A 12410-nucleotide genomic window follows, 5' to 3' on the forward strand; every position below is an offset into this window, starting at 1 on the left:
ATTCTGATTTATATATAAGTTTGGATACCAATGGTCTTATAAGCTTCAAGGATTTAAATTTGGTTTATTTTTGTCTTGCTTATTCCTTCCTCAAAAAAGGATTTGAAGCTGTGTACCTACAGATAGATAAAAATACATTTTGAGAAGGAGACTAAAGACACCTACACGAACAATGCCCTGAGTAGGTTGGCTTCCTCACTAACACCCTTGGGATGGATGCGGCCACGAGCTGTGTGTGAGCCATCTCTGCCCAGCTCTGAGACCCTTAGCACTGCAGCAAAGCCTGGCTTGGTGAAGTCAGTCATGGGGCAACTGTGGGACTGCAAAGGGATGCTGTGCACAGACAGGGTTTTGATTTTCCTAGGGTCCCTCTCTGCACACTGTCACATTGCTCAGATATGTTTATTAATCCGGCGCATCCATGAAGGCTCTTCTTGGCAAACTGCGCTCTTTAGACCCACTCTCCGCTACTCACGCTGTGCTGAGCCCCTCCCAGCCTGTATTCTCCCATACTTCTTGGCTTCTGCCCAAGCTGTTTCCTCTGCCCAGAAAACTCCTGTTTGTCTCCAAGACTGCTCGAATGTCACCGTCTCCAGACAGTCTTTCTTTCACCCTCCTTCGTTTTCTTCCTTCCTTTCCCCTTGCAAAATAATTTTTGAGCCCTTACGGTGTCTGGAGTCCCCTCCCCCCCTTCTCTCCATGCCAGCATCTGCCATGCTGCCAACCGTCACAGATTCATCTCCTGCCACATCGCTCTTTGCTTCTCTGTTTTCTTTACACCGGCTTCTCCTGCTCCCTCCCTCTCTCCAGGGCTTTTGCACAGGCTGCAGGCTCCTCCCCTGACACCCTGACACCAACTCTTGCTGCCCCCACCTCCACTGTTACCCCTCCTCCTTTACGGCAGCACCTGGGACCCGCATTTGTTTGATGATTCCTGTGTCACCCTCTGTAACCTGAGGAGGGCAAGCAGGGCATCCCCTGTGCTTAGCACAGAGACTACTACACAGCAGGTGCCCAAATGAAGACATCCCGGAGCACCCTAATTTGTCTCTTTCTTCTTCAGTTGTTCTCAACCTTCTTTTGGCCATTGGCCCCTTTGAGAGGCTCCTGAAAGCTAGAAACCCTCTCTACACAATGTGCATGAATGCTTAGTAACATAAAATTTCCATATCATGTCAAGGGTGTGAAGCACCCCAAATAAAGAGAGCATTATCTAATAATTCCAAGCTATGATTTTTCTGGAGAGCAGCTGATAATTGTATGATAGATACTGCATGATATAAGTCCACCACATATGGAGTTTAAAGCAGGTCTCCTAGTGACGTAAAGGTGTGTGCATGTGGATGGCTTCATGTAGAAGCCACACCGGTTGCTATGTTCCCTTTAAGAACCTGTTTCCCTGATTTTGTCATTGCAGGAAGGAAGACAACACAGGGGCAAACACAGCAAGCTGGAAAATATTTACATCCTTCTCAACTGACCAACAGAGCAGAGGTGGCCTATGATTTATGATCCTTTCCAGTGAGCCAAATTATAAGCCAAGCAAGCATCTTCCTGTCTCAAGTCACTAATAGGGAATATTTCTACTGTGTATGATACCAACCTGGGGACCCAAGAGATGGCTGCTGACTTTAAGAAGCCCATATTTAATGCCATGAATGAGTGGCAGGAAGCCGGGTCTGGAGTCCCAAAGACCTGTCGGCTCTGCTGCACCTGCGCTGGGTCGCTGTGCACAAATAATTTACCTTCTTCCAACATCCTCTTCATCTGTTTGGGGGTCATATACCTACTTGACAGTTTTGCTCTGACAACCAAATTAGCTAATGGCTGGAAAAGCACCTGAACACTGTAAGATTCTTTCCACGTGTCAGGATCCTTGTTGTGTTTGTAAAATGCAGTTCCTTCAACTTAGGTATTTCACTGACGGTTGTCCTGGAATGCACTCTGCCATAAGGACTCATTGATTTACCATTCTGCATAGCTTCCATCCAAGATGGGTGATGAGGGGATGATAGGATGATGGTTTTAAAAAATCATTGTAGTAGTTATCTTGATATTATAGAGCTCCTGAAAAAGCTTGGGCTAGGATGGAGTTCCCAACCTGCACAAAAAGTTGTATGCATGTGAACTCTTTCCTAGGGAGAAGGAACATGGATTTCATCAGATTTGCAAATAAGACTGGTAGACAAGCACCCTAGTAGCCAAGCACCCCAGTCTAGGCAGAAAGGACTCTGTCTTGAAACTCAGAGACGGACTCTGCCTCCAACTTGCTGGTGACTTTAAGGCTGTCCCTTGGCCTCTATCCGCCCCAGCTCCTTATCTGTAAAATGGGTGTGGCACAGCCTTCCAGTTGCGAGTTCCTACTGAGGGGCAGGCTCTGGCCAGACGGGAAGCTTCCACACCCAGCCTTCTTGCTTCCAGAGTCAGTGAAGAGCTCTTCTTCTCTCAGCTTGTGTCCATGAGTTACGCCCAACTGACCACAGCACCCCAAAGTGCCCAGGCATGCAGCCTCATCTCAGCTCCTTTTGCTCTGCAGTTAAAGGGCATCGCAGCCCAGTTGCTGTGCTTGGACCCAGAGAGTCTTCTTCCTCTGACACCATTTCCCTGTAAACTGCATGGCTGTGAGGCCCACTTACACTGGCAGCCAGGGGCCTGACAGTGACCTGTGAAATCTCAGCATCACCCAGGAAGATGCAGTGAAACTCCAGCTGTTGAGCAGGGAAACGTCAGTGAGCCACATGTTTTCTTGCCCTGGCTGCTGTGAGACAGCAGGTGGTGCCCGGAAGTCAGGCCTGGTGGATGGAGTTGGCCATGGGTGTCTCAGATCTCCGCAGAACCTGGGGCAGTGGTCAGTGCTGGGTGAGCAACAGGCAGGCCCCACATCACATTACAGACTTTAGAGAGTTTCCAGTCCACAGTGGTTACTGGCAGCCCTTGGGCCAGATTTGGCCCACAAATGTATCATGTTTGGCTTACCTTTAATTTTTTTCTAATTGTGAATGCGCTCTGTGCCACTGAGCTGGATACTTAAAAATGATTAAGAAGGTACGTTTCTCTAAAACCCTAAAATGTATTTTCTTAATCATTTTTAAGTATCCATTTCAGTGGCACAGAGTGCATTCACATTGTGGTGCAACCATCACCGTCATCCATCTCCAGAACCTTTTCATCTTGCAAAATTAGAAACACCATATTCATGAAAGACTCACTCCCCATTTCCTTGTCCCACAGCCACTGGCACCCACCCTTCTACTTTCTGTCTCTATGAATTTGACCACCCTAGGACCTCGTGTGAGTGGAATCATACGGTCTTTGTCCTGTCATGACTGGTTTATTTCACTTAGCACAATGTTTTCGAGGTTCATGTGGCAGCATGTGTCAGAGTTTCCTTCCTTTTTAAGGCTGAATAATATTCTGATGTGTGGATGGACCACATTTTGTTTATCATTCACGCATTGAGGGACCTTTGGGTGGCTTCCACCTTTTTGGCTATTGTGAATATTGCTCCTATGAACACAGGTGTACAAATACCTATGTTGCATTTTTAAATATTGGAGTTAGCAAGTGACATTTAAAAACCAAGAGATTTCATATACAAATCTGGATTTCCGGCTTCTCTTGGAAAATCAGTGTATCTGACAGCATTGGACTTTGATCTGCCTGGCCACAGTCAGAGATGAATGAAGCCAGCTCGCTCCCTCCCGCACTGAGAGGCACCCCACCCAGTGGATTGCAGGGCCCCCACTCCTTTCCCCTCCACTCACTGCAAAACCTGCCTGGTTTCCACAGGCTGTGGCTTGGTGACACCTCGCCTGCTCAGCACCCTCATGTTATGGGTGAAGGTTCAGAGGCCCAGGGAGGAAGGGTGGCTGGGGCCCAAGGTCTCACAGGCCAGGAAGTGATACAACCGCTGAAATGCAGGAAGGGCCTGCAACTGGGCATTGCAAAGCCTTGATTCTACTTCCAGCTCTGCCACCTGCTTGTCCCACGTCCCTGGGACAAAGCACTTAAACTTTCTGAACCTAAGTTTCCTCTTTGGAGGAAAATGGGAGAAATGGCACCTTCTGTTGCAGCCTCGTGAAGTATTGTGAAGACAGAAGGAGATGCTGTGTATTGACCATTGAATGCAGTTGGGATGGGAAGGGGTGTTACTAAGAGCACAGGCCATGTCAGGCAACCTAGCATCTGGGGGTCTGTTTTCCCATTTGCAAGACAGGAAAAGGGGCCACACCTTTCCCCACTGGGCTATTCCAAGGATTAACTGAGGCAGGGAAAGAAAATAAAAGCATCCGGCAGAGGGCTTGGCACCCAGCAGACGCTTCACAAATGCTACTTCTTAACAAGTAAGGTCATGTCCAAGGGTTCCAAATCCTCTTCCTGCAGGACACAACCCAGGAAGAGATGTAACATCATGGGAACGACCAGCTTCAGAGTCTGTTGGCCTGGTTTCAAAACCTAAGCTTGACGCGTTAGCCACTGAGGGCACTGGGCAGGTGAGCCCATCTCTCTGATCTGCAAACTCTTCCATTGTTTAGTGGGGAAAATATCACTGTCCTTGACAGCACAGGGGGAAATGAGAAACGGAAGGTGCTTTGCACATAGTAGACATTAAATGAAGTCTAATTCCTTTCCTTGCCTTTCCCAGCAGAAATCTGTTTTCTAGGTTAAAAAGATGGCATGTTTTCCAAGTATCTTCAAAAAAGGGAACAAGGAAAAGTGTGGTTTCCAGCTTCCCACTGAGGTTTGTCAGTCACCAGTTTTCATTCACTCATTCAGGGAACAAGCATTGATTGAGCACCACTAAGTGCCAGGCACCACAATAGGCCCTGGGGTTCTGGGAGAGAACAGAGTGGACCACATTGCTGCCCTGGTGGGTGGGCTTCTGCGTAATCGGTCAGTCGCTCCATGAGTTCTCATTAAGGGCCTCTTCTGAGCTGCCTTTCCAAGGGCCCTGGCTTTACCTGGAAGGCTCATCTGTTGCTGTCTGTGTGATTCTGGCATATCTGGACCCCACCCACTTCTCTGCCAGTACCAGAGAATATACCTGTCTTGGGCCCCGACCTTTAGGCAGCATGGTGATCCTGCCCACCTGAGCTGCTTCTGTTATCCCCTCAGTCCTTTCCAGGGTCCCTGGGCAAGGCCAGTGAAGCACTCCTGTGGTGAACAGTCCATCCCACTGCACACAGGGCACCCTGTGGGCCAGGTGTGGGCCCCAGAGAGCCTTGCCTCTTAGTTTACCTTTAGACTTTGAATGAAATGGGAATGTGGATGGAAAGCCCTTTGTAAACTCTTAAGATCTACATGTATATACAGGATTGGCGTTATTTGACTTTCTTCTAGAGAGATAACAGAGACCACCCGATGTAGGAGAAACAGGTTGGGGTTTAGGACCAGAATAGCTAGCCTGCAATCTGGGTTCTGCAACTTATTGGCTCCGAGACTAGGGAAAGTGGCCTCCCCTCCTCAGTTTACTTGCTGGACAAATGGAGATAATAAGATACCCATCTCGGCACCTACTGTGCGCAGTAATGGAAAAACTGGATGGCAAGGCATTTTGCAGGCTTACATGTTGTGCGTATACTTTACTCATGTCATTAATTTAATGCACATTTATTATACACCTACTGTGTGCCATTATGAATGAGGTGATCTGTCATATGACAATTTGGAAGAAAGTCCACAGGCTAAGGAAGAGAAGAAATACTCGTCAGATGGTTGTACTGCACATTCATAGATTATGATTAGCAACAGCCAGCAAGTTGGCATAGCAACGTTTCCCCATGAACTGCTAGGCACTGTTCTTAAAATAGGTATGTCGGAGGTGTGGCGGCAGCGAGGACACGCTGAGGTAGTGTGGTTTGATTGCTCTGCAGACCAATGTGGGCTGTGTGCTCAGAGTGGCCCTGCCATTGCCCTTCCCAGGCAAGCCAGCAGGGCAGTGATTAAGGTGACAGATCTGGAAACATCCATTGTTGGAGATGGAGACAGGCTCAGACTTCATCTAGTGTAAGCATCCTTCTCCTCCCCATTTTACAGGTGAGGAAACTGGTTCCCAGATGAGGTTAACTGACATCTGCGGTCCAGTGACAAAGCCACTTGACTGCAAATGGGACTGAACCTGGTTTGGATGTCATTATGCAGTATTCTCCAACTGTGCCATGGGGCAGGCTCTTCTGATTCAGAATTTTAGGTCTTGGTCTGATGCAATTAATTTTCTATTGGGTTACAATCTATATGGCATCATCTAGCAATAGATATTAGTTTAAGGAATTCTTTCATTTTGTGTGGAATTCATGCCTGCATTTCACCCTGGGGAAGCCCTGAATCCCAGGATATCTTGGAAACTCACCTACTTTGTGGCTAGACTTACATGATTGAGCTTTAAATCCACCCTTCCATAGCCTTCCTTACCTAGTTTCTCAGTGTGAAATCAAGCATCAAAGCTGATCAAAAATAAAAAATTTTGAATTGCTTTGGAATGAGATTATTATATGAGTTTAGTTGCCCATCATTGCAGAGAACAGGGAACCCAAGTCCTTTTACAGCTGAGGTCCTTTCCATTTGTTTTACTCAGGAATTTATTGAGTAAACTTTTATAAACTTGAGAGGGGCTTTTCACCTTCAGGCTGGTGAGCTTCTTTTAAGAGATTCACAGCTCCCCTTTGGTTCCAGGGTGAAATTCTACGTCTGAAATGTGAAACCTTCTGAGAACTCAGCCAACTTCTGAGAATAGGGTGCTAGACATTTCTGACATATTTTAGACACAACCTTTTTTTCTCTGTTGAGATAGTGCCAGGCAGTGGGAAGGGCTCTGGGCTGGGAGTCCAGGCAGGGTAAGAGGGGCTGCAGCCCTGCCACTTACCCCCTCCAGGTCATTTGAAGGATGTAAAGACCACATTCCGTACTGATGATTCTTCACCCTGGTTGCATGTTGGACTCACTTGCAGAGATTTTTAAAAAACTGACGCCCAAGCCTCACTCCAGGCCACTGAAATCAAGTTGTACTGGGTGGGGCCCTGGGCAGAGATCTATTTGAAAAGCTCCCCAGTGATTCTAATGGGCAGCTGGGGGAGAACCATGGGAATACAGTCACATAGTCTCTTTCCACTCCCCCATTCCCTGTGCTAATTAAGTTCTAAAATGCTACTGTGGGTTTCTTCTGTGTTAGACTCATATTTATTTATGCTGCTAGCTAGGAAAGAAATGTGTCCTCAGAGTCTACAGGAGGAAACTTCTCATCTTTGGAGTATTTTTGACCATGAGTTGGCTTTGTAACTCTACCCTCAGGGGGCCTTTTAAACAGCTGGTGGTTCTTACAGAAATGAAATGCATGATGTGTTACTGCTTTGAGCTCCACTGTGGCAGAGCCTGGAGCTGAGCTCTTGGTGACTGGTCACTGCACAATTCCATGAAAGTTCAGATAATATAATTGGGTGGTACAATAGACACACTAAATGAATCTCTTGGGTGCAGTTGTTTGCATCCTAAACTCCAGAATATCCAGAAAGAGATATTCTATGATAGATATATCTGCCAGTTGGGTAAGCAAACAAAAGTAGATTTGTCTTCAGCATGTGCACCAATGGCCAACTGCATTCCTACCTGGCTTTGAAATAAATTATTGGAAGTTCTCTGGTGCCTTAAGGTGGTGTAGAAGGAAAAGATCCCTGGGGTTTGTTAATGTATTTAGTCCTCTTCTCTTCTCTGTGTTACGGGAATTTCTAAGAACAGATAATTTGTACCTTGGACCTAAAACCGCTTTCAAGAACTCAGTAGACTTGGGATTGAAGGATTGGGTTTTCTCTTTCCTGTGTGAACTTCCCTAAATCCTACTCTGACTTCTGCATCCTTAGTGTAAATGTAATGTATTGAGTAATGGAAAGACTAATGGAAGAACTGATAGCTCAAAAATGAGTTTTTTCCAACACCATTTTTTTTTTGTCTGTGAAAACACCAGCAGGCTGTGTCCAAGCATGGGCTGATGATCCCTTTATGTGATGGTAGAACAGGGGAAGAGAGAGACAAATTAATGGGATTGTTAAAAATGGCTGAAAACCTGATATCAACTTTGAGTCAGTATTTTCTTTTTAAAGTAATATAATACATTATTTATAAATAGGACATTGAAAGTGATGGGGGAAATAAATGTCTATGCAGTGACTTTATAATCATTAATTATTTAATGGACAAGGACAAGATCTGCACCTAACAGAAGTAGGAGAGTGAGTTATGGGGCCAGACACACGACGGCTCTGCCACCGACTAACTGTGCAAGCTTGGACAGGGTACCTACCTCTCTTAGCCTCAAAGTCCTCCATGGAAATAGTGGGTAAGGTGTGAAGATTAAAGAAATAGCACGTTTCTTAAAGCACTCAGCATGTCAGCGGATGTTGGGAGCCTTCCCTCACCCCTTTGAAAATGGGCTCTGCACAAACACATTTTGGTGGGAGGCTGGGGCCTATCCTACCAACCTGAGTTGGGGGAATAAGATGATCTCTTCCACAGTTCGGGTTTGCACAACCAGCTTTTGCAGGTAAGGCAGGGAAGAGGCGTGAGTGTCATTGGCAGAGCGATAAGCAAGGCTGGCAAGTTCACTTAGGTAGAACCTCTGTGGGCTCCTTAGTTTTTCCAGGTTGAATCCTGGGCAGAAATCACATGAAAGCTGTGAAGCACAGACATCAGTTTAGAAACTGTGTACTTTCCTGCTGAATCCCAAATGCACAATAACTGTACACCTTGCGGTTGCATGAATCTACAAGGTCTCCTATGCACCCTCATTCATAAACTCAAGGCTGAGAATTTTGGCAGGCCAAGTCCTGCCCCTCCCCGGAGTGAGCCGCCTTGGTTCACATGGGAGTGGTCCAGAGACAGGACCATACATCTCCCCTCCGGAAGCTCTTCAGCAGGACCTGCCTCGGTTCCTGGGGCAGCTATCCTCCGGGGCCCGCCTGCAGTGAAACCATCAGTCCGTGGAGATGTTCGCTGGATTCCCGACCGGTTGTGGGTCGGGCTCAACCCTCCCTCTGGGTTTTCAGGATTTGTAATGATCGCTCCCTTTGTGTAAAATAGGCCGGCATTTTCTCTTGTTACTGAGATGTATTTTTCTATGTTAGTTAAATGTATAATTTGTGTAATTTTGTACATTAAAATGTATGCTTTTTCACAATTAAAGGGTTTTTTTTCCCTTTTGAATGTTTTATTTATTGATGGTTTGTTACAAAGTGTTGTCGACCCTGACGTAACACAAAAAGGCAAAGGAGGTAGGACTCCCTTGATTTTTGGTGGGGAATAAATGCTTTTCTTGATACTTAAATCCACTTTGCACAAATAATTAAATGATTTCCTTTATAATCCATTATATATCTGTAGTGATTTCTGATTGCTGCTTTGACAGATGACCATGAACCCATTGCCTAAGAACAACTCACATTCATTATCTTGTAGTTCTGAAAGTCAGAGTCCCTGGGCTACAACCAAGATGTTGGCAGCGCTGCCTTCCTTCTGAAGGCCCCAGGAAGAAAGTATTTCCTTGCCTTTTCTGGCTCCTAGAGTTGCCCACATTCTTTGGCTTGTGGCCCCTTCCTTCCTCTTCAAATCTCTCTCACTCTGACCTCTGCTTCTGTTCTCTGATCTCCTTTTCTCAGACTCCGACTCTCCTGCCTCTCTCTCACTTAAAAGGACTCTTGTGATGACACTGACTCCACCAGGTGATCCAGGATCATCTCCACATCTTAAGATCCTTAAGTACAGCCACAGAGTCCCATTTGCCATGTGGAGTTACATGGGCAGTATTCTAGGGATTCAGGTGTGGGCATCTTTGAGCATCATTATTCTGCCCACCACAGTCCCATATGTACGAATTTGGAGGCCACAGAAAAAAGCAGACATTTAAAAGTCAAATGAGCCTGGATTTGAACTGCATCTCTATCACTTGCTGGCCATATAACCAAACAGCTTGTTTAACTTCTCTGAACATCTTTTCTTATATCTGAGATGAGGACAATAATCCATTACTATATCCCTGATGATAAACTACAATCCCCTTTCCTTCATTTTTTGAAAACATTCTTTTTGCAATGAATGAATGAATTTTTTTTTTTATTTTTTATTTTTTATTTTATTTTATTTTTTTTTCTGAAACAAAATCCACATTGGACCTGAACGGGCCTCTTGTCCTCTCCCATCTGACATGTCCCTTTCTGTTCTCTGCCATCACCCAGGAAGAAGGTTTCGTGTCTGAGAGGATGAGCTCAAGGTTTGTCCTTCACCAAATGTAGTGCTGTAATTCACCTATAAGAACTCCTTCCCTGGAGGACTGGGAGCACTTGGAGGATGGGTTGGGGGATGAGGGAGGTCACAGCTGTCGTCGGGATGGGGTCAGGCTTCCCCTGCTGCCTCTGTCGGTCCCTGGCAGATATTGCTCCTCTCTGTTGCCCTGCAAACTGGACGGTGCATTTCTTGGGTTTTGTTTCCTACTTCTATTTCTCTGTTGCGCGCTTGGGTTACTGACCTTGAGATGAGATGGTGTGGAAAAAACTCAGACAAACCTGAGCTGAAATCCCAGGTTAGTCACTTCCCGGTGGTTCACTTGAGCAATGGGCTTAAGGTTTGTCATCCTCAGCGCTCCAGCCTGAAGATGGAGGTGGTCTGGTTTGCCATGTGGGGCTGCCTGAGGGAGCCAGCAGTGTATGAGGCAGAGCATGATGCACGGAAATGAACTGTGTGTGCAAGTACCCTTATGCACAGGATGCAGTTTCAGGAGGGTCCGATCGCCTCCTCTGCACGGGGAGAAAAGAGTGAGAGGAAGTGATATAAAGTCAGTGACACGCAATGGGCGCCACAAAGGTGTGTTAGGTGAATGTCGAATGATTAGTTGCCCAAGACTGCATAGAAAGCAGGATTCTAACTCAACCACTTAGACTCTTCTGACTAAACCAGGTCCCTTTATCTCCTATCTCCCAGTGGGACCACCTCAGTCAGGCTCGTGGGGAGAGGAAAGGGTAGTTGTTTCGATGTGGACTCTGGCACCAGACTACTCTGTTTAAACCTCGAAGTCTTACTTGCCAGCTGTGACCCTGGACAGGTTATTTATGTCTCTGAACCTCAGTTTTCTCATCTGTAAAATGAGGCTAAAATGGTACTTTCAAGGTTGCTGCAAGGCATGAAAGAGTTACTATCTGTTAGGCGCTTACAATGGTCCGGGCATGTAGTAAACTTTCTATAAGCAGAAGCTATGAAGATCCTTTCCTGCTTCTGCATAAAGACAGCCCTTTCTCAGCTCCTTCCTCGTGTCACTCCTTCTAGTCTTGGCAACTGCCCAGCCCTTTCTCACAATGGAAAGGGTTTTCTTTAAAAGCAGTAAGATTACATATGGGACTGTGGTGGGCAGAATAATGATGTTCAAAGATGCCCACACCTGAATCCCTAGAACTACTGCCCATGTTACTCCACGTGGCAAATGGGACTCTGTGGCTGTGCTTAAGGATCTTAAGATGTGGAGATGATCCTGGGTCACCTGGTGGAGTCAGTGTCATCACAAGAGTCCTTTTAAGTGAGAGAGAGGCGGGAGAGTTGGAGTCTGAGGAAAGGAGATCAGAGAACAGAAGCAGAGGTCAGAGTGAGAGAGATTTGAAGAGGAAGGAAGGGCCAGCAAAGCCTGAGAGACTGTGTCCTCAAGATATTGAGAGCAGATTCAAGCATGCAATAGGAGGCCTGGCCTCCAAAGTTTGCCTAACTCAGGTTCTTGAGTTTTCTGATATTTCTCTGGGTTATGTCACCCTGAACATTTGAGGGGTTTTAGAAGTTTCTACGTGGTCTTCAACATGAATTGTTCTTTCCTGGAATGGGCTGGGAATAGTATTTCACAGGACAGAGAAAAATTTTCATTGAAAAATCGAAAACACTTGCAAGATAGCCTGGAGGCTGACGGGCCTCAAGAGGAGTGCCTCTGGCAAATCTGCACAGCGGACCCAGGGACACAAGGAGAGAGGAGCCAGGATGCAGCTGTGGTGGGTGGAAGGCAGATGGAGGCTGTGTGTGGAACTTTCTGTTCTCACATTCAACACTCTCTCCCCCGTTAGACTATACACTTGTTGAAGGCAGAGACTTAGAAATACTCATCTGTGTCCCCACACTAGCCTCTCTCTCAAGCATAGAAAAAGAACTTGCTAAATGCCCACCGAGTGGATGAGCCCACGCTCTAGGCCTGGCTGAACCTCCTTGAGGTTGAGGCCCTGAGGGAGTTCTCCCCTCCTGTTTCCTCTTCCAAGAGGGGGCAGGTAACAATACCTACCTGCTGCACAGACCCCTTGTTGCAGGGTTGAAAGACAGTAGATTCAGGGAGGTGTCAGCTGAGGCCACGGATCTGATGGCCCCGGGATCCTAAGTCCATGGGGCCCAAGAGTCATAAA

General features: G+C 46.5%; 1 protein-coding gene across 2 annotated transcripts in view; it reads left to right on the forward strand.

Annotated features, from left to right (window-relative positions):
- The window catches only part of C16H4orf50 (chromosome 16 C4orf50 homolog), a 129996-nt gene extending 120804 nt beyond the window's left edge, over positions 1 to 9192 (forward strand). For both annotated transcript variants that reach the window (XM_055245430.2, XM_063619720.1), the window contains one exon: positions 1418 to 9192. The gene's annotated coding sequence lies outside the window, so the exon portion shown is untranslated. The remainder of the gene's footprint in view (positions 1 to 1417) is intronic.
- The last annotated feature ends 3218 nt before the right edge of the window (positions 9193 to 12410 follow it).

Source organism: Symphalangus syndactylus, chromosome 16 (genome assembly GCF_028878055.3).
Source record: "Symphalangus syndactylus isolate Jambi chromosome 16, NHGRI_mSymSyn1-v2.1_pri, whole genome shotgun sequence".
NCBI classification, from domain to species: domain Eukaryota; kingdom Metazoa; phylum Chordata; class Mammalia; order Primates; family Hylobatidae; genus Symphalangus; species Symphalangus syndactylus.